Source organism: Chrysochloris asiatica, unplaced genomic scaffold (genome assembly GCF_000296735.1).
Source record: "Chrysochloris asiatica unplaced genomic scaffold, ChrAsi1.0 scaffold00054, whole genome shotgun sequence".
Lineage (NCBI taxonomy): Eukaryota > Metazoa > Chordata > Mammalia > Afrosoricida > Chrysochloridae > Chrysochloris > Chrysochloris asiatica.
In genome coordinates, this window is record NW_006408572.1 from 13,683,200 (window position 1) to 13,701,929 (window position 18,730).

An 18,730-nucleotide genomic window follows, 5' to 3' on the forward strand; every position below is an offset into this window, starting at 1 on the left:
CAAGGAAGGGAAAGTGTAACAAGGAAGGGAAAGTGTAACAAGGAAGGGAAAGTGTAACCAAGGAGGGAAAGTGTAACAAGGAAGGGAAAGTGTAACAAGGAAAGGAAGAACAGCAATCCAAGGATTGTTGAGAAAGTTACAGCTGTGGTGTAGAACTCAGTCCTGCTGAGCACATTCTGAGGGACCATGTGGAAGTGGAAATGCCTTAACGTTGTCTGCATAAGATGCTCAACCAGGAAGCATTTCACATCCTATTGGCCAGAAGTTCCTAAGTCTCCTCCCTCTGAATTTGCATATCTGACCAAATGGCTGAAAAGTCCCAGGGCAGAAAGCAAGAGACACCAGGTGCTGCTGAGTTGAGAGTTTTTCCAGCTTCACCAGCATGCAGCTGGCAGCCTTAGGAACAGCCCAAACATAAACAAGGAACAAGAAGAATGGAGAGGGGACATAAGCATGTTAACACACTTCATTTCATTCTTCACCTTCCAATTTGAGGAATCTGGCAGGCAATTATAATCTGGCAGTCCCTTAGGTTTCAGGCGAAATCAGTGATTCTCAAACTTGAGCCTGCTTCAGGATCCTTCAGGGCTATTAGAATATGCATTACTGGACCTCATCCCAGGGTTTCTGAAATCTTCATTCTGTGTAGAGTCCCTGGGTGGGATGTTGTTGTTGGTAAATACCACGGAGTCAGTTTCAACTCATAGTGATCCTGTATAGGGTTTCTAAGGAGCAACTGGTGGATTTGAACTGCTGACCTTGTGGTTTGCAATCCAGTGCTGATCTTACAGCACCACACCAGGTATCAGTTTCTGTGTAGAGTCCCTGGGTGGGATGCGTATCTAAAATTTGATGTAGTGAGTTCTTGTTTGAGGGATAATGACGTCTTTGCATTTCTTGAAATGTTGCATGCTTATGGAAGTGTGTCTGTACCTTACACTACACTGTAGCTCAAAACGTCATGTATGTGAGCATGCCATATTTGAGATTGGGATGTACATGTTCCATGTACAAATAAACTAGGAAAGTGGAGAAGTTAACTGAGAATCAGGGTTGGGCTTGAAGCTAGAGATTTGGGCACCATATGTTGAGTGCTATTGTTGTTATTAAGTGCTGTCAAGTTGATTCTAACTCATAGCAACCCCGTATAGGTTCCCCGGGGAGCGACTGGTGAGTTTGAACCGTGACTTCATGGTTCAGACCAACCTTGTGGCCCAGCACTTATCCTACGTGCCACATCAGGACTCCGTCTTTTGAATAAAGCATAATAAATGGAGAAACAGTAGAGGACTGAGACTGAGTCTTGAGTATCACCCACTTTCACAAGATGGGTGTAAAAATCAGCAGCAAAGGCAGTGGGGGCGGGAACAATCAGAATTAGGAGGAGAACCAGGGGAATAGAGAAAGGCTGACCAGGGCGCTCCATAGAGTCAACCAATGCAGAAGGCTAAAGGGCTGAGCAAAGACCTTCAGATTTACAAAATAGTAAGTCTCTGGGTCTTGGTGTGACACTGTCAGATAAGCACTGCACTGCTAAAAGCACTGGATTGCTAACCTCAAGGGCAGAGATTCAAACCCACCAGCCACTCCTCAGAAACCTATCCAGGGTTGCATGAGTTGGAACCAACTTTTCAGCACTGACAACAGCAGCACTAAGTCCTTACATGCTGCACTTAACACTTAGGCTGTTAAAGGAAAGAAAATGATGATGGTTTTGAGTCCTCAGAAGAAAAGCCTGTGATTGATTTCTAACAAAATCAGCCATTGAAAATCCTTTTGTTGACAGTTCTCATCTGACACACATGGGGTTACCATGAATTGTAATTGATAGCAACCTTTTTCTTTCTTCATAGAAATCATTTGGTAATGTTAGAACAATTTCAGTTATGGCTCTGACGTTTCAGAACCTAGGATTCACATTTCACACGTATCATCCCAGTGACCTTCCCAGTAACTCTTTGAGCTTGACTTTAGTACTTCCATGCCTTAGAAATCTTAAGTAACTCCCCAGTGACAAATCACAAATCAGTAGCAAGCTGGGATTCAACCCCAGTCGAAGGAGAAAGCACATTCAAGTAGCACAAGTAGACACATTTGAGGATAGAGGGCAAAGTCAGAAGTGGAGGCCACAGAAGAGAAAGCTGTTTCCAAGGGTAGAAGTGCACACCCTTTCCTTTGGATGCTTAATGTTGCATCTGGCCTGGGTGCTCATGGAATTTGTCCCCAGCACCCACTCTCCTCCTTTTTCACGAGCTAATTTGACTTAGTTTGAATGATTCGTGAAGGCAAACGAAACTTCAAAACACAACAATTCTAAAAGCAAACAAGAGTTTTAGATTAGCAGGGCTAATTGGTGAGCCACACTTCTATTTTGTGTCCAGAACCTGACAGTTCAGTAAGGTATAATTGTTGTTGTTAAGTACAGTGTAGTCGGTTCTGACTCATAGTGACCCTGCATAGGGTTTCCAAGGCTGTAAATCTTTACAGGAGCAGAAAGCCTCATCGGTCTCCCGTGGAACGGCTGGTAGTTTCGAACTGCTGACCTTGAGGTTAGCAGCCTGATTCGTAACCACTACGCTGCTACTGGAGCTAGAAATGTGCCCTTGCTGAATTAGCCACCCCTCCCCCTTTCCTCCACATTCCTGAGAGTACACATGGTGATAGATCCTTTAATTGGGCTCCAGTCTTGGTGTGGCAGATTGCAAAGTTGTTTGAACTGCAAAATTGGCGGTTCAAACTCACCAGCTGCTCCACAGAAACCCTATACAGGGTCGTTATGGGTCAAAACTGACAATAGCAATTCCTTGCAAGTTGTGAAGTCCAAGCATGAGGTAGGCTGCAGCTTAACAAAAGAGAATTTGTAGGTGATCTATTTATATAAGATGGGGAAATAGGAACAATCCTCAAAAGAACTTAACAATAAACATATTCCTGTCTACAGATCACAAACTGTAAATGCATTTTTTCATTCCTGTGATTAAAGCAGACCCCCAAAGATCTTCTTGACATTTCTGGGTAAGTTAATGGCATTTGGGCTTAAAATAATGAAATAATTATTTCATAAAAGTATTTCAGTAAATAATTATTTAATTTGTTTAAAAATGTCCTATGATCCCTGGCTCCAAAGATGAAGGGTCAGGCCAAGGGGCCGCGGGTCAGAGAGAGGTCTACAGATGGACACTGCAGAGGAGGAACTGGGCCCTGAGCATTTTGACCCTGTATTGTAACCTGACTAGCTCTGGTAGCGTAGTGGTTACGAATCGGGCTGCGAACCTTCAAAACTACCAGCTGTTCCGCGGGATAAAGATGAAACTTTCTGCTCCCATAAAGATTTACAGCCTTGGAAACCCTATACAGAGTCGCTGTGGGTCAGAACCGACTCCACGGCACATAACAACAACAAAAACACCTACTACTCATACCCTTTATCTTCTAGCCGATTCCAGTTCACGATGGTCCCGTGTATGTCAGCATAGACCTGTGCTCCCTGAGGTTTTCAGTGGCTGATTTTTAGGATGCTGATCACCAGACCTTTCTTTTGAAGCACCCTGGGTACACTCTCACCTCCAATCTTTCTGTTAACTACTAAGTAACTTGGAGTCAGTGTGGTGTTGTTGGATAAGCACCGGACTGCTAACTACAAGGTTGTTGGTTCAAACCCACCAGCCACTCCTTGAAAACCCTACAAAGAGTTGCTATGAGTCAGAACCGACTCAACCAACGGCACTTTAACAACAACAAAAGCAACAACACAGAGTGAGCTAACAGTTTGCACGACCCAAGGAATCCTGACATGTGTTAGATGCCGTTATTTCTGAATTGGGTTTGGAGTAAGTACACAAACCTAGCATTGTTTGGCATTGTTTTCTGAGCTTAGTTTACACAAAATCCTTTGTGTAGGGCTTTAGTTATCCACCTATATAATAACAATAGAGGTTATTTCTGGTATGGATTTTATGGGTCAACACTTTGGAAGCAAAGCATACATACCAGTGACTCTACCTGCCTGGGCTGTGATACCTGTAGTTAAGCAGCCTGGTGAGGATATTTAGGCTTTAGTGCTAAGGGCAAGTGCTTGTTTACAAAGATCCAGTTCTTCCCAGATGTCTTCAGCTGGCCTCAGCAATATTCTACCTGTCAATCAACTACAGCTATCTGCTGTAGCAGAAAATGGAGGGGAAGGAAGGAAGAGCATGGTTTAAAATACAAGCTGAGTGTTTATCCAGATTCAAAGTTTCCAATCAATGGGTTTGAAGCAGACGAAAGTGAAACACATGGAGAGTCAGCAGTGGAAGGTTTTGTGTAGACCTGGTGTTTTAGCCCTTTTGCTGGACCCTCCTTGAGTAGATAGTAATGAAGTCCTTTCTACAGAACTCAAGCAGGACCACAAGGACAGTGTTCGAACATCCTTTGTTGATCTAACTAAGTGTTTCCATTGTCATTCCCTGTGTGTAACAACATGGTAATCGACGGTCACCAGGATACTATGGTAGGCAATGTCTTCCTGATTTATGAGTTAATTGATTTCAGCTGAATGCTCTGTGTGGCTCTGGTTACCACATGTCAAGAAAGAGGTGATATAACTGAAAGTAATAAGGTCAAATAATTAGTGGAATGGAGGTTGCAGGCTGCTTACAGTAGGACATGATTGGACTTGGAAAACCATGGTCAGTGTGGGGAAATGAGTAAGATGTGTCCACTTCTCCTTAGAAGCCAGGGTGGCCAGAATCAGGAGGGACCAGTCCCTGGAGAAGGAATCAGACTTGGTAAAGTGGGGAGGCAGAGAATAAGAGGAAGACACCCCAACAAGATGGTGTGGCACAGTGGCATCAACAATGGGCTCAGATTTAGTAACCATTGTGAGGTGGGCCCATGACCGGGAAGTTTTCTGTTCTGTTGTGCACATGGTCGCTCTGAGTCAGTGCCAACTTTATGGCACCTAACAACAACTTTTCCAAATGCTAATGTGTAAGGAAAAACATAAAGATAATATGATCTTTCTATCAACAGATAATACAGGCATATTGAGTTTGTTGTCTCAAAAAAACAATTGGTGCTGATTGGAGAAGACTTGATCAGAATTACTTTGGAGAAAGATCACTCAAAAACAAAACAACACAACACACCAATCTGTTTGCACAGAGGAATCTGCTGAGGTTGGCTCTGTTCTCATCTGCCCCAGCCCAGTCTTTTGTTGGACCCTATCTAACAGCCTTTTCATGGGAGTCCTGGTATGGCACTATGGGCTAATACGTCGACTTCAAGTCCTTTGGACTGCAAGATCAGTGGTTCAAACGCACCAGCTACTCCTTGGAAACCCTATACAGGGTCGCTATGGGTCAGAATTGACTCAACGGCACTTAACAACAACAACAACCAGCCTTTTCAGCAACCTCAGCCCCAGCTAACAGCTCATCACTCAGTGTTACTGACCTTCAACCAGCTGATAACCTATGGTTAGGTTCAGCATCATGACCTACCCCACTGCTCAAAACTCACACTGTAAAATTCTGCAGTGGATCAAAACCCCCACTTTTTCTATCCCGTGTTCCTGTTGATATATAACTAATGCAATATGGCAGAGCCTGAGAAAACTCAAGGGAATTGCCTTGGTTTTCCAGGTCTTGCAAGTTTTCCATCTTTCGTCTTTGGCAGGATGCAGTCTTAACCACTTGTGGTTAGTACCATCGAGTCAGTTCTGACTCATAGTGACCCTGTATAGGGTTTCCAAGGAGGAGTTGGTGGGTTTGAACCACTGACCTTGTGGTTATCAATCTGGTGCTGACCCTACGTCACCAAACCAGAACACCTACTAGTGGGAAAGACTTCTATCTCTGGCAGGCTTCTGTCTTGCACGGGGTCCATTGTTCCCCAATCTTACTTTTATTTCCGGGTCACCCAGGTTTGGGGCATCATTAGTCACCTAATTGCTCAATTCAGTGATATCTTCAGTCCTTAATCTGCTTGTCTTTGTATGTGTAGCTCTTAACCATCATCTTATTACTGATTTTTCCCCTTACTTTGATTACCCATGAAATCATTTTACTCCAGACTGTTCTCATTGGATTCCTCCTATTTGTCCCACCATGGAAAACTATAAGTTCCCCCTAAGACTTTTTCCCTTTATTTTTTTTACCTGCAAAATAGGCCTTTCTCAAATCTACTGTATATATTGCCTCTGCTAATGTGTGAGGGCCTCTGATATGTATTACCTTTGACCCTATATGAGGGGGGCTTCAAAAAATTCACAGAAAAAAGTGCCACTTACCTACAAATTTTTTGAAGCCCCCTTGAAGTTGCAATTTCTTCATCCAGTTATCCCACCAAAACTTTCAAGATCCTCATCCACTTTAAAACTGTGTCTCTCCGTCTTTAATTTTTTTAAAACCACCCCCTCCCCCAATGGCACCGCCATTCTAGTTTCAAAAGCCTATAGGTCATCTTTGAGTTCCTTCCACCATGAAGAGCTTCTCTATGGCTTTGTTCTTAATCATAGAATGCACCTCTTGAGCCCACCTTTCCTCTACACTTTTGCTGCTTCCTTCTAGCTAACACACTCTTGTCATTCAATATTATTCCTTAAGATACTGAACAAACAATATGATCTTTGCAAGGAGTCCTGGTATGGCACAGTGGAATAAGCACTGGACTACTAATCTCAAGGTCTGTGGTTCATACCTACCAGCTGCTACTCAGAAGCCCTGTTACAGGGTCGCTATGAGTCAGGACCGACTCGATGGCACTTGACAACAACAAGTGCTTAGCAGGAAAAAGATGTGGCATTCTGCTTCTGTAAAGATGACAGTTTTGAAACTCTATGTGGCAGTTCTACTCTATCTTGTGGTATTGCTATGAGTTGGAATCAGCGGCCATTGGTTTGGTTTTATGACAGGAACAAAAGAATCTGGGTGGCAAAAAGGCTAAGCACTTGCATGCTAACCAAAAGGTAGGAGATTTGAATCCCCCGGTAGCTCCATGGGAACAAAGACCTGGAGATTTGCTCCTATCGATATTATAGCTTGGAAAACTCTGAGACAGTTCATCTCTGTCCTTTGGGTCACTTTGAGTTGGGATTGACTCAATGGCTTACAACAGTAATATCATGATAGGAGATGGAGATACAAAAGGAATTAGCGCATCATTTGACTTCATTGGTGCTCAGGGTCAAATTGAAATAAAGATGTGCAAACAAAACAATTATAATTTGGCTCTTTCCCATCTTGCAAGATGGCGGGTGGAAAGGCTGAGAAGCTGGATACCAAGGAGAAGAAGCCTGAAGTCAAGAAAGCAGATGTCAGTGGCAAAACTAAGAAGGCTAACTTCAAGGGCAAAACACCCAAGCAGGGGAAGCTCTACTGTAGCCGAAATCCTGTCCTAGTCTGAGGAATTGGTAGGTATTCCCGATCGGCCATGTATTCCAGAAAGGCCATGTACAAAAGGAAGTATTCAGCTGCTAAATACAGCATTGAAAAGAAGGAGAAGGTTCTTCCCATTGCCACCAAACCACTTGGTGGGCACAAGAACGGTGGTACCAGAGTGGTTACACTGCGCACAATGCTTCGGTATTACCCAACTGAAGATGTGCCTTGGAAGCTGTTGAACAACGGCAGAAAAATCCTTCAGTCAGCATGTCAGAAGACTGTGATCCAGCATCACTCCCGAGACCATTCTGATCCTCTTCACTGGACGCCATCGAGGCAAGAGAGTGGTTTTCCTGAAGCAGCTCCTTGTGATTGGACCTCTGTCCCTCAGTCATGTACCTCTGCATAGAACACACCAGAATTTGTCATTGCCACCTCCACCAAAATTGATATCAGTGGTGTGAAGATCCCCAAACATCTCAAGGATGCTTACTTCAAGAAGAAACTGTGGAAACCCAGACACCAAGTAGCGAGATTTTCAACACCGAGAAAAAGAAATACGAGATTACAAAGCAATGCAAAGTGGGTCAGAAAGCTGTGGACTCACAAATTATGCCAAAAATCAAAGCCATTCCCCAGCTCCAAGGTTACCTGCATGCTGTGTTTGCTCTCACAAGTAAATTTATCCTCACAAATTAGTATTCTAAATTTCTTGCAAGGAAAGGACCTCATTAAATAATTGATAAATTTAAAAAAAAATTGTAGTTTGATAAATGCTGTAATGAAGACATGATTAGGAAATGATGGAAGCTGAGGAATTATATTTATTAGAAGGATCAGGATGGGATTCTTAGAGGAGGCAAAGCTTGAGCTGACATTTGAAGGATGAGTACAAGTTTACTGTGTCGGTACTTTGAAGACAAGGTATCTTGGGAAAGGAAAGGCTTGTGTGGAATCTCCCAAAAGTATTGTTTCCAGAGAACTACTCGTGGTTTATTATTTGGAGATTTAAAGGTAGACATGGCAGGAGACGAAGGTAAGATAGCCTTAAAACAACAACAAAATTCTTTTAATACCTTTGTGTTTGCTAATTGTTATAGCTGTATAAATTGTAGATTAAGTTTTTGTTTTTTTTAATTCTCCCTTCCTTCCCACTCCTGGTAACTCTTTTAGAATGGTTCTTTTAGCATGAAAACCTTTTCATGACTTTTTTACAATAGTGGTTTCCTGCAATATTTATCCTTGTATGGTTGAGTAATTTCACTCAGTGTAATATCCTTCAGGTTCGTCCATGTTATAAGATGTTTCACAGATTCCTCATTATTCTTCAGCGTTGAGTAGTATTCCATTGGATGTATGTACCAAAATTTGTTTAACCATTCTTCTATTGAGGGCATCTTTTTGCCATTGTGAACAATGCTGCAATGAACATGGATGTGTACATACCTATTCGTGTCCTGGCTCTTACTTCTTGAGGATATATACCAAGTAGAAGGAATGTTGGATCATACAGTATTTCTAGTTCTAACATTTTGAGAAAGCACCATATTGTTTTCCAGTGGTTCCATTTTCCAGTCCCACTGGCCATGTAGGAGGTTCCCAGTCTTTCCATACCTTCTCCAGCGTTTGTTGTTTTCTGGTTTTTTGAGCTTTGCTATTAATGCTGGGGTAACATGGTATCTTAGTGTTGTTTTGATTTGCAACTTTCTAATGGAGTCCTGGTGTGGTGCTAAGCATTGGTGCTAAGGATAAGCATTGGACTGGTAACCACAAAGTCAGCAATTCAAATCCAGCAGCCCCTTGTTGGAAACCCTACATAGGGTTGTTATTAGTTGGAACCACCTCCATGGCACTTACCAACAACAATGGCTAATGATCGTGGTCATTTCTTCACTTCCTAATCTCAAAACTACTACATAGCCACAGTATTCAGATCAGCCCAGTGTTAGTACAGCAGAAGTCAGTGGAACAGAAGTGAGAACTCAGAAGTAAATCAATCCTCCTACACTCAGCTGGGCTTTGAAAAAGGACCAAAACATGCTAAAAGGGGATGAGATAGTCTCTTCAACCAATGGTGCTGACAAAACTGGAAATCCATTTACAGAAAATTGAACAAGACCCGTATCTCACAACATATACAAAACTGAATTCAATGTGGATTAAAGACTTAAATGTAGAACTTAGAACTATAAAGATCATCAGTGAAAAAATAAGGACAAACTTAAGGCATATGCATGGCATAAATGCCCTATTAAACAATACTAAAAACACACAAATAACAAAAGACAAAATGGATGACTGGGACCTCCTAACAATTAAACACTTATGATCATCAAAAGATTTCACCAAAAGAGAATTCAGAGACTTGGAATACATTTTTTGGCAATGACATGTCAGACAAGGGACTGCTCTCTAAAATTTGTAGAACTCTTCAACATATCAACAAGACAATGATGAATAATCCAATTTAAAAATGGGCAGAGGACGTACGTGAAGAGGTATTTCACCAAGGAAAACCTTCAGGTGGTAAGAGATACCCTTTTTTGTTATGCTAAGACCCACCAGCCACTTTTCAGAAGCCCTGTACAGGATCACTATGATTTGAAATCGACTTGACGGCACTTAAAAACAGCCACAGACATTTAGACTCTATCTAAATAGAGAAACCCTTGAACAATTGGGAGTAAAGGCATGGCAGGACAAGATTTATATGCTAGGAAGATTGTCCTTGTGGTTATATGTATGATTGTTGAATAAGAAAGGGAGCATGACCAAAGGCAAGCAAAAGCAATGAAAAACGTGAGCATAATTATTCCATGGTCCAGTAGGCAATGACTGACATGGACCAGCATGGACTTAGAGAAGAAGAGATCGGTTTGAGCTGTAAGAAGCAAGAACGAACAGACCTTGATGATTGACTGGCTATGTGGTGAGGGGCTTAGTTGGACATCTTCCAGAAGCTGTCCTTGACAAAAGAAGTTTCACCACTCATGATAGAAAACTGACTTCATGGCTTTAACCATTTGGGTGACGCATAAACTCATTCCAGTACAGCCCACCTCCAACTCTAAGAGAAAACATTGAACAGGTGTGCTCACAGACCCAGGGATCCTACTATCATCCAGGATGGGTTCAGAGACCACCATGAAAACATGAGGAGAGAGAATTTATCTGTTCTCTGAGTTTAGTGTTGCTCTGAATTGAAAAACATCACTTCTGTCGTCTGGGACTGTCTGCTGAGAGGAGACATCTGTTTATAGAGTTGTCATGGGTATGTTATATAAATTTGTGTTTAAATAATAATGTCAGATGAAGACGAGGGGAAAAGGGAGAAAGATCAAGGAATTTCTACATCAGGGTTTGTTTGTTGTTTTTTTAACCTTTCTGGTATGGACACGCTGGACTGGATACATTTTTGTTGTGGCTCAAGAGTGGTCTTGAGCATTGCAAGTTTGGTAACATCTCTGGCCTCTCCTCATTACCGCCCTCACTATTCAGGACAGTAAAAAATACCTTCAGACATTGAAAACTATCCCTTGGAGGGGATCGTCCTCAATATAGAGATACCATTGTACACTAAGAATTACCTGGGCACCTTGTTCAAATGCAGATTTGGATTCGGGGATCCGGGATAGGGCCTGAGAATCTACATATCTAATAAACTCAGGTGATGTTCTTGCAGCTGCTCCAAGGGCCATTCTTTTGAATACAAGGTTTTGGCACTGATCATCTTTTCTCCTTTCTGCACACCGTACCCCCACAGAGGATGGAGGCTGGCTAGCAGCAGAGGTCCTACCAGGCTCTTCTGCTTGGCTCAGCACACACTTCCACCAGACAGAGACTACCTGCTTCATGCTCCATCCTCAGCACTCTCTATTGGTGGGACAGAAGGCAGATGGGAATAAATGAATGAAGCACACCACAACCTTATTGTTAACACCCGAGGTCAGACCACAAGCCTTGGTCACTGAGATTGTAGATGCCCAGAGGAGCACATTCATCAGCCAAGATATCTGAGTCTCACTCCATTGGGTGCAGTTCAGAGGACACAGCCGCAAATGAGACCAGATGGTTTGTGCCTGCCTCCTCCCTCTCTCCTGCGCACACATGCTTGCACAGTGATCTCCCATTTGTCCCTCTCCTCTGGAAACCGAATAGCCATTTTTAAATGAAATGTGGCTGAAGGCTGTCATTCTTTCCAGCCACTGTGTCATTGAGCCTTTAGATGTGGATATATTTAATCGTCAAAGGTCTCGAGAATGTCCAAGCAGCTAGCTTTCTTTTTTTGAATGCCAAGGAGAACCGTGATTTGGAGGAAAATGAAAAAACACCCCCAACTTGCATTTGACCCCAACTCCTTGGTGATCCTATGTCTATCAGAGTCCATCTGTGTCCATAGGGTTTTCAGTGGGTAATTTTTCAAACATTGGTCAACCGGACTTTCTTCCAAGGTGTCTCTGGGTAGATTTGAACTCCCACTCTTTCGGTTAGCAGTCTGTGGGTTAACTGTTTCCATCATCCTGGAACTCTGGTCTAAACTTCATTTCCTATTAAATACAAATAATGACGGGAGGTGTCATGTACTAGCAATTCACTATCAGCACAGTAGGGTGAAGCCAACATTTTATTAAACCTTCTCCCAGAGGCTGCCCAAGAGCATTTCATCCCAACACTCCTGTTCCCAGAGCTAAGTGAAACGGGAGTCTATGGTGTAGGCTGACTCTTTATTCTCAAGCTTGAAGTGATGAGAGGATCACAAGCTTGTTAGACTGACACATCCCTCCACCAAATCTAAGTTCTTCAAAACTGTAAAATCAGGTATTTGCTTCTCGGCACATATGCGCTATTTTTATTCCAATCTGGACCTGTTATTTCAACATAGAAAATGAGGCTGGCCATACTCCTCCTCTTATTGATCATTCTGAGCCATAGAGAGCCTTTAAGTAGCCTTAGTTTCCACAGCACCTCCTTCTACATCCCTCCTAGATTGGCACAGACACCAAGCTACAAGTTTCTTATCAGCACAGCCACCTACTTAGCCTTTAAGTTTTCCCAGTAACTCTTGACCAGTTCCTGTTGTGGTTAGTTGTCACTGAGCCAGATCTGACTCATGGTGACTCCATCGATAACTCAACATTGTTGCCTGATCCTATGCCACTGACGATGACTGGTATGGTTCAGTTCATTGTAGCTATTGGATCCTTCCATTTCATTGATGGGTCTCTATTCTAACTACTGTTGGCTCTCTCATTGTGGCTTTCTGTGCACCTTTGTATAAGGAGCTCTGGTTCCATAGTGGTTACAAATCGGGCTGTGAACCTTAAGGTCAGCAGTTCGAAACTACCAGCTGTTACGCGGGAGAAAGATGAGGCTTTCTGCTCCCGTAAAGATGTACAGCCTCAGAAACACTGTACAGGGTCACTATGAGTCGGAAAAGAGTACACGGTACTTACCAACAACAACAACATGCGCCTTTGAGGCTGAGCACTGTTGGTTTAGTCTGTAGGCAAGGGGCATCTCTTGAGTACCGGTCCTTCTGAACATATGTGCTGTTCCCCATGATCTCACCACTTTACTGCTTTCCTTTATCCAGAATAATAATTTCCTGATCAGTTAGGGCTCTGTCAGGAAACAGAATCCAACTTGTTTGACTAAATTAAGAGAAGAAATTAACAAGACTTGATGGCAGTAAGTAACTAGCCGGGGTCTCTGGGTGGTGTAAATGGTCAACACTCTTGTCTGTTAACTAAAAACTTGAGAGGTTCCATCCAACCAAAGGTGCCTCAGAAGAAAAGTCATTGAAAACCTATGGTGTTCAGAGCAAGACTATGAAACTTGCTCTTGAACACGGAGGAGCTAGCGTGATAGAAGAAATGATGAAGTTAAAAGAGCAGAGCAGAAAATCGTAAAGAAACAGCTTGAGAAGAAGTATTATAATAAAATGTGCAAAGACCCAGCGTTAGAGCATCAAAAGGGAAGAACACACTCAACATTTTTCAAACTGAAAGTATGGAAGAAAAATATCAAGCCTCAATTTGAAATATGGAAGGAGAGTGGCACTATAGGACAAACACTGCAAGACTGGCAATTCAAACCCACCAGTCACTCTTCAGAAACCCTATGCAGGGTTGTTATGAGTCAGAACCGACTCAATGACACACAACAACAATAACAGCATAAGCAGAATAGGGAATGAAGCAGGAAGCATCTAAAGAAGAGTGAAGGAACACACAATCACTGTACTAAAGATAATTGGACTATTTTTAACCATTTCAAGAAGTAACATATGACCAAGAATAAATGGTATTGAAGGAAGATGTTGGCAAAAAACAAAACTCCAGGAATTGATGGAATACCGATTGAAATGTTTCAGCAAATTGATGCAAGCCTGGAGGTGCTCCCAAGAAATTTGGAAGACAGCTATCTTGCCAACTGACTGGAAGAGATCCATTTTTTGTGCCCATTTCAAAGACAGGTGACCCAATGGCAAATGGAAATTAGCGAGCGATAGCATTAATATCACATCCAAATAAAATTTTGCTGAAGATAGTTCAAAAGCAGTTGTAGCAGCACGTCAGCAGAGAGTGGCCAGAAATTCAAGCTGGATTCAGAAGCAGACATGTTGCTGTCAGATGGATTTTGTCTGAAAGCAGAGAATACCAGAAAGATGTTTACTTGAGCTTTACTTTACTGTTTTCCTTTATCCAGAAGAATGATTTCATGGATCAGTTAAGGCTCTGTCAGCAATTCTACTGTGTGGATCATAGCAGACTGTGAATAACATTGCACATAGGAGCTGGCCATGAGTCGGGACTGGCTCCTTAGTGACTAGAAACCAGGCTTTACCAGATGACAGAGACCTGCAGAGGTGGAAAGCTATTACTACCCCAATACCAGATAAAAGGCCAAAGAGAGGACTTAGTACGATGACAACTCACTTAGAGCTGGAGCTGTGAGGGATGCCACAACTGCCAAAACAAATCATCCAAAACACAGTGACCTTCCTTTGAACTTCTAGTCATCTGCTGCTGCCTCCCATTGGCAGAACTCACCTGTAAAGTGTCAGGAAAAGATCACAAGCACTCCAGTCCATAGAGGTTAGCCTATTGATGCCTCGGACCAAGGATGAAAGAACAGATAATGGATCTGATGGGCTTGAGGACAAGTAATGCAAACGGAGGACAATTGGTCTAGTCTTCTTGTTTGCATTTGTTCTTCTAAGACTCTGTGGCATTTGTACTTAGAAAAACACCTGAAATCAAAGCATGTCTATACAACATACCATAGTGGCTTATACCAAAATGATTAGCATCATCTTTTGGAGTGGACAGAGAGGATGGCCTGAATCCACATTTTCATAGATTTCTCAGGGGATTTGCATGCCCATTCAAGTGTAAGAAACAGTAATGTCAGGTGTTTGTTGAAAGTAGAGAAGTTTCTGTATCAAACTTAGATCAGCCAATGAGACCTGCATATGGGTCCATTTCTACAACTAAAGGTCTGTATCGTAGTGGAAAAGCCTGAAGACACTGGGTAACTAGATCATGATGCAGGTGGTGGACACGAACTATTGAAAGCCATCTTAGGATAGTGAGATTGGTGGACACTGAGAGTCCACTGTGTTTCTTCCTCCATGGTCTTGGAATTTGAAGCTCTGCTGCTCAGTGGCTGGGTGAATGACTTTGGGTGACTTTCTTCACTCTTTTAAATCTCATTTTTTCCTTGGTCAAATGGTCAAATATCCTTTCCAGGTTGTTGTGGGGCATACGGGAAGCAAGTGGGAGAGAAAGAGGAATTTGTACTTCGGCTTGTGAGGATTTCAGTCTGGTGGGATATTGGGAACTGAGACAACCTCAGTTACCCCTTCAACCTTAGCTCTCACCCTATCCCAAAGCTATCCATACCTTGATATTTCAGGAAAACTCTTTCCACCGAAGCACTTAGGGAGAGGCCCAGAACTTCTGAGCAATAGCTCTGAGGAGGCACTAAATCCATTCCTGCTTCATCAAACTCCAGCTTTTCTTGCCAGGGTAGGGAGTTCGAATGCTAAATCCCTTTCTGATGATTATACCTGGGACCAGAAGGGTATTGACCCACATCAGCAGGATTCAAACCCCGCCCCCCCAAAAAAATTCAACTGAACCAGTGGCTGTTAGGTCAGCTCCAACTCATGGCAAACCCATGTGTGTCAGAGTACAATTATATTCCATAAGGCATATCCAGTGGCTGGTTTTTTAAAGCATATTGCCAGGCCTCTTCCAAGGCACTTCTGGGTGGACTTGAACCTCCAATCTTTGTTAGCAGCCGGACACTTAACCGTTTGCCCCACACAGGATTAGTTGGTGATTAGGCCCTATCCTCCCTACCAATTGAAACATCACTCTCTAACATCTCAGACTCTAACGCAAGCCCAGGCAGTCCACATAGCATGAGTTAGAGGCAGCATAACCCTAGTGATTTTCCCCGAAGTCCCTATTGATTTAAACTTTGCTCTGTAGCATCTCAGACTCTAACACCAGCCCAGGCAGTCCACATAGCAAGAGTTAGAGGTAGCATCATCCTGCCTTATTCCATTATCAGTCCCAAGGAAGGCTGCACCTTTAGCTAGTCTCCTCAGAGCCCCCCTCTTTGGTCTGCCACACTTGCATGAAGCCAACTCCCAGAGCTGCCATTTAGCAGATACAAACATCCTACACAATTATTCTCCTCCCAGCCGCAGCAGAATAAATTCTGCTATCCTCTGCAGCTGGAGCATCTTGCTTAAAGTTCACACCCAAGGAGATGAGGGTGTTGATGGCCACTTTCTCTTAAATGAGCAGAGAATCAGGAGATCTCTTCCCTTTGACTGACAGCCATGGGGTCTGGGTAAGAGCCATCCCAGGTGAGCTGAATATAGCCCAGGATTGATCCCATTCACTCAGGGAGGCGCAGCACCCCCAGTTTGCCAGTTCTTTAACCATAATCCCTTGATGCCCCCCGTAAGTTGCATAGCAAAGTTCTTGCTCTAGTGCATTGGGGTCTGAGGTCTATAGTTTTCCTGTTACTCAAAATACTAAATGGTAGTGAAAGGAAGACCCTCTGACTTTCCACTACAGGCTGCTGCTCGGTTTGTGGTCCCCTTGCTTTTCTGTACAATGAAAAGTGAAGGGACTAAAAAGTAGGGCGTGACACCTAGTGAGAGACCAGAGGTGAAGTCATGAAGGAATCCCGACCTTTTTGTGATTTATGACTTTCTTGGCTCAAGTTTCTTAGGAGGCCTCCATCCAATCGGTGTGACCCTATATGCTTACTGTGCACAGTGGGATCAGACCTTTGTAATCCATAGAGTTTTCATTGGCTGATTTTCAGAAGCAGATCATCAAGCCTTTCTTCCTAGTCTGTCTTAATCTGGAAGGTCCACCGGAACCTGTTCAGCATCCTAGTAACATGCAAGTCCCTACTGGCAGAATGCTTGCAAGGTACATTAGCCAGGAATCGAACCTGGGTTTTCCACATGGAATGTGAGACTTCTCCTGTGGAACTATCAATGTCTTCAATGATACCTTCGATAAAGGACCTGTTCCTTAAAGAAAATTTGGAAAACACAAAAAAGTATAAAAATTACCCACAGTTGGAATAAACATGTGGAGAATAACTGATATATTCCTTCTTCCCCTTGTGTATTCTCCCTTGAAAAACAAACAAACGTGAATCACATACATTAATTATTATTTTTTGTTGTTGACTTAATGAGCTTGTATGTCTGGGTGCAAACCACCCTGGGTGAGTGAGCAGCAGTGCAGGGTTTGTCCGGGTGTAGTGCTATAGGATAAACACTGAACCGCAAAGTTGGTGGTTCAAACTCAGCTGGTGCTCCTCGGAAACCCTATAGAGGATCTCTATGAGTTTGAATTGACTCTATGACACTTAACAACAAAAACAATGTTATATCATATAAATTTCCCATGAGAGCATGCTATTCTTCAAAGGATAGTGTTGAATGATTACATAGCATGGCTGCTTTTGACTGCAGCATAATTTATTCAGCCATTTGCCTGTTGATCACATTGAGGTTCATTCTTGTTTTATGCTATTATAAACAATACTGTGATAATAATCATAGTACATAAATCTCTGCTATGTCTGTAATTATTTCCCTTGGAAAGAGCATGTATTTTAGAACTCACTATATTTCATACCACAACTTGTCTGTCAGTTTGTCGTACTGTGATGGTGTGTGTTGCTGTGATTCTGAAATCTATGCCACCGATATTTTAAATACCAGCAGGGTCACCCATGGTGGACAGGTTTCAGATGAGCTTCCAGACGAAGACAGACTAGGAAGAAGGAGTGATGAACTACTTCTGAATATTTAGTCACCAAAAGCCTTATGAATAGCAGAGAAACACTGTCAGATAATAGTGCCGGAAAATGAGCCCCTCAGATTGGCACGCACTCAAAATGCAACTGGGGAAGAGCTGCCTCCTCAAAGTAGAGTTGACCGTGATGATGCGAATGGAGTAAAGCCTGTGGGGAAAAAGCCTGACCTTCATTTGCTGATGGGGCACAACTCAAAATGAAGAGAAACAGCTGTAAACATCCATTGAAAATCGGAATATGGAATGTACGAAGTATGAATCCGGGAAAATTGGAAGTTGTCAAAGATGAAATGGAACACATAAACATCGATATCTTAGGCATTAGTGAGATAAAATGGACTGGTATTGGCCATTTTGAATCTGACAACCACATGGTTTACTATGCTGGAAATGACAAATTGAAGAGGAATGGTGTTGCATGGATCATGAAAAAGAACATATCCAGAACAGTCATGAGGTACAATACTCTCTGTGATAGGATAATATCCATGCACCTATAGGGAAAACCAGTTAATACCACTATTATTCAAATTTACATACCAACCACTAAAGCCAGTGAAGATGAAATAGAAGAATTCTACCAACTTCTTCAATCTGGAATTGATCAAACATGCAATCAAGATGTATTGATCATTACTGGTGATTGGAATGCAAAGGTTCGGAACAAAGAGGAAGGATCAGTAGTTGGAAAATATGGCCTTGGTGATAGAAATGATGCTGGAAATCGCATGATAGAATTCTGTAAAATCAATAATTTGTTCATTTCAAATACCTTCTTTAGACAGCATAAGAGACAATTATACACATGGACCTCACCGGATCAAATACTAGAAATCAAATTATCTACATTTGTGGAAAGAGATGATGGAAAAGCTCCATATCATCAATCAAAACAAGGCCAGGGGCAGACTGTGGAACTGACCATCAATTACTCATATGCAAATTCAAACTGAAGCTGAAGCAAATGAAAACAAGTCCACAAGAGCCAAAATATGACCTTGAATATATCCC

General features: G+C 42.5%; 1 protein-coding gene and 1 pseudogene across 1 annotated transcript in view; both read left to right on the top strand.

Moving 5' to 3' along the window:
- Positions 1 to 18,730, top strand: part of SHISA6 (shisa family member 6) — a 429,288-nt gene that overhangs the window by 159,444 nt on the left and 251,114 nt on the right. The gene's annotated exons all lie outside the window — the stretch shown is intronic.
- LOC102821282 lies at positions 7,228 to 8,068 on the top strand (annotated as a pseudogene).